This window comes from Gavia stellata, chromosome 4 (assembly GCF_030936135.1).
Source record: "Gavia stellata isolate bGavSte3 chromosome 4, bGavSte3.hap2, whole genome shotgun sequence".
NCBI lineage: Eukaryota > Metazoa > Chordata > Aves > Gaviiformes > Gaviidae > Gavia > Gavia stellata.
This window is the reverse complement of record NC_082597.1, coordinates 65,601,902-65,606,232: the sequence shown is the minus strand read 5'-3', so window position 1 is coordinate 65,606,232 and position 4,331 is coordinate 65,601,902.

Sequence of the window (4,331 nt, the reverse complement as noted above, 5' to 3'; positions counted from 1 at the left end):
TGCTGGGAGTGAGGTGTCCAGGTGCAGCTGCCTCCCCCTCTCATTTTGCATCTTGTTTAACAGCCCTGTGCTGCTTGGGTCAAGTGCCTGTTTTCAGGCGTCTCTTCCTCCACAGAGAGGTTAGGGCTTCTCCCTGCTCTTCCCAGTCCCGGTGGCCTAAAACCAATGTCAAAAATTCCAAGGGAAGAAGTGCTCTGAATAAATGTGGCTCTCAGAGCTACTTCTTTCCCCTGGGAGGCGAAGTGTCCACCTCCAACAGGGATCAGGGAGAGGACCAGACCTCCAAAGGGAAATCAAGTGTTTCAGTCTACAGAGTTGTCTGTCTCCTGGGCTTGCTCTCTCAGACCAACGAGGAAGCTGTCTGCTGGCTGGGAAGCCAGTGTCCTAAGCCATGGCAAATGGGTTGCAGAGTAGCTGAGCCATCTGGACCCCCTCCACCAGGCACCTGCACATCTAAGGGTGCACCGTCCCTCTCTCCCTCCTCCTAGGAAATGTGGCAGGTTGGAAACAACAAGCAAGGGGAGCCAGGCTGCTTTCCTTGGGCATCCTTATCCATCTGTGGATAAAAAGAGGCTAACAGGAGGGGGAAGCTCTCATCTGCCCTGGCTCCAGGTGGACAAGAGTGCTTCTGGGAGTAAGAGGGAAGCCAGCAGTTCCATCTGCGGTCTGCCCTTTTCTCATACCCCCCCTAATCCCAACCCTATTGCAAGGGGGTGAACTAGGCATGGAGAGGGGCTGTGAAGGGGGAAGCAGGTGCGTGGAAATGCAGAGACGACCACCCCAGGGCATTTTGTCGCCGGCCCCTCTATAGCTTCCCTCACCCCTGAGGGGACCTTGAGAGTCTGCAGATGTCTCTGTGGCCCCCGGGTGCGGGTGAGGGCTAAATCGGAGAGGGACCGCACCCTCCTGGGTATAACAGAAAAGGTCACCTTGGCAGTGGTCCCTGGGGACACCCCTCCTCCCTTTCCACCCCTGGCCCACACAAGCTATAAAACCCTCGAGACAGGGCGCTTGTCCTGCCGGAGCGCACCCCAATGAGGCAGTTCCACGCCCGGGGGAAGGAGCCATTTGGTAGAGGTTAAAGGCAGGGACATTGCCCGCAGCAAAGTCTCACTAGAGATTACTCGGCATCACCGGATACGGACGCGATTTCTTTTGGAAACCTCCTCGCTGAAAGTTGCTATCTTTGCCTCCCCTCCCCGGGAGCGTGTCTCGGTTCCTCCGCGGGAGGGGAAGATCATCATTAGCAAAAACTCGCTTCCTCATGCGCTTTCCTTTTTTTCTGCGAGCGAAGGACTGAGCGCTTTGTTCCGCGGTTTTACGATGGATTTATCTCTACAGCTGTTTAGCCCACTGTAAATGAGTCGGCTCCGCCGCCCTCCCTCCTTTTGCATGAGCGGGTGGCGGAGGGGATGCATTTTAAATGTTTTAAGCTCAGGAGCAGTATTTTTTTTTCCCTCGGGAGGTGTGTCTAGCACGCAGTGCTCTAAAGAGAGGAGCCGGTAATAACAGATGCTCTGTCAAACTTAAAAGGCGCTGCTTACCACGGAGACACCGGGTGCCATCAAGATGTATCTGCTGAGATTGATTAAGAGCACGGCTCCGCGGGCTCAGGAAGGCAGCGCTGCGCACACGCGTTTCGGTGGGAGGAAAATCTCCCTCCCCCAGCAGGCTGCAGACAAGGCAAGGTGGAGGTGGGGGTCACACGGCAGGGTTTTCAGCACCGGCCTTTTATTCCCATGAGAGATCACAGGGGGGATGCGTGCCAGGCGGGGAGATGCTCCCCGGCTTGGGTGAGGTTTGCAGGGCGGAGGATGCCCCTCCAGCGGTCCGAGCTCTGCAGCCTTGAGTCCACACGGCGCTGAGCAGCGTGGCATTGGGGGGCCCCCTGCAGCTGGGTAGAGCCGTGCCGAGCCGCAGACCCAGCCCGGAGGTACCTCCTGCCTTCACTCCAGCCGTGGGAAGCAGCGAGCTGCTGGAAGCGGGCCCTGCCCCGAGACCTCTGCCCCTCTCCTGCGACGGGGGGAGGGACAGTCCCGAACAGGGCCGTGTGCTGCCAGGGTCGTCCCGGGGCAGGGCCGCCACCCCGCCCCGCTCCTCGCTTTGGGAAGGGCTGACTCGTGCTCGCGGTGATTGAAGGGTGATCGAATCTCCGGAAATCAACGGGCACAATCAAACACTCGCGACGTCGCTGGGAGGGAAAAAAATAACAATAATAATAATAATAATAAGGGGAAAAGGTGGCTGGCATTGTGCCTTCTGAGGCTGCTGCTGATCTTGATTAGTGAGTGTTAAAATAAGTTAAGCGCCAAGGTCTCGGAGGCGGCCCGTGGGAGGTGCAGGGGGTGGCCGGGGCTGAGGCTGGGGCTCCGTCTCGCAAAGGACAGGGCGCCCGGGCTGTGTGGGTGGCCGTCCCCTGCCCCGGCGTGGGTGCGCCTGCGGCGGAAGAGCCCCTCAGGGCCACAGCCTGCTCATGGCTTGCTTCAAACCCCCCGGTGCCAAATCTCATCTGAGTTACCCGGACAGATGTCTCCTGACTCTGCTGTGAAGTCCAGGCAAAATTTTCTGTGAAAGCTAAGAAACCAAGGGGCAGACGTCAGCTCCCAGATGCCTTGATACTCCCTTGATACAAGTGATCCAACCCTTAAACCCTGTGAAAGTGCTTTCAGGTAGGGAAACGCACACACTGAAGCATGAGTACCTCCAAAATTCAGAGCTCCCCGCCTCCAAATTAGCCCTGCCACCCAAGGTAGGGGAAATACCCACCCCAGAGCTGAGCAGAGTATTTCCAGAGTCCTGCTACCCTGAAGGCACGTCACCCTCTTGGAGTAAATCCACCCCTGAGACCCCTCCAGGACCAACAGCTAAATGTATACAAGCAGTCCAGGCAGCTCCTCTGCCTGTGGCAAGCCCAGGCCAAGAAGTACTTTCTGCAAAGTGAGGGGTTTTTTTTGGAGTGGAGAGGAGGGGAGTGGTCGGGCAGTGGCTCTGATGGCCCTTCAAGAAGAGAGATGGGGCAGGGAAGGTAGGGCAGGCAGCAGCCAGAAGCTGGGGTCACCTTCATAAGGTGCACCTCTTTCTCCTCCGCGCTTATAACTTTCCCCCTATTATTCTTCGGACATTAGATGAGATGGGATTCCCTCTCCTGCTTCCCACCCTGACAGCCCCAACCCCAAAGCAAAAAACATCACCCCAGATCACAAATCAATTCTGGTCCAGGAAAGAGGCAAACAAAGACAAAGCAAACCTAAAGATTTTAATGTCTAGATTATTTTCATCGAACTGGCAAGTTCCCTCAAGTAAAGTAAATACTTTTCAGCCTAGTGACTATTAATTAAAGGGGAATGCTTTATAACCAAGGAGAATTAACTCTTGTTCGCAAAATGTATCTGTTTCCCCTAATTCATTAGTCATTGTGCCGGAGAAACAGCTTTCCATGAATATTTCAGCACAACAGTCAGTTTAAAAAAACTAAACTGGGTTTAGTGTAACAGCATTTTTCCACAGTGAGTGGAGACTCCGATGACTGCAATAATCTAAAATCAAGATCTCTTTCTCTCTTTCTCCTCCTGTATGTCGCATGAGACTTACAGCTATCATGGAACTGCGAAAAAAAGTATCCAGAAATAAAGAAGAGAGTGTTGCGGGGAAAGATAGGGAAGAGGTAATTGAAAAAAAAAAAAAAAAAAAAAAAAACACAACAACTAGCTTCTGATGTGCAAATTGTAGATAAAGACTTCTGATGAGGAAGAGGGGTGTGTCTGATGAGGAATAAGGGGAGAGTGTGTTGAGAGATAACAAGAACCAGTAATTTCTATTCAGCAAAGCCACCAAATCAGAGAGCAGTGCTGATCTTATTGGAGGAGCGCCTTCAACAGCGACTAATCCTGTCATATTGAAAGAAAATTGTAACTGTTCTCTGCAGAAATTGCCTGCCCATTGCAGCTAATCGAGCCCACTTCGCGCGCTCACACACCCACACCCCCCCCACACCCCCCCGCTCCCCCGCAGGCGGGCAGCAAGCGGACCCACAGCCGCAGCACCCCGGCAAGGACATTCACCCGAGATGCTCACCTAGGCGCCCCGTTTCCCTCCCTCGCCACTACCCCCACGAAGGTGGCAGCTTGCCCTCATTTCCTCAGAAGCGCTGGGGGAAGTATGAATTATTACCAGCGCACTCACGAGCCCCAGCTTCTGCTGTTTTTAATTTCTCCAGTTCTGCCTAAACCGTTAAGCCAGGTTTGATAGCACTATTGCTCTACATTTTTTTTTTTTTTAAAGCCTAACTTGGTTGAACTGAAGCAGAGACTCCTAAGCGCCAGAGCCACGGA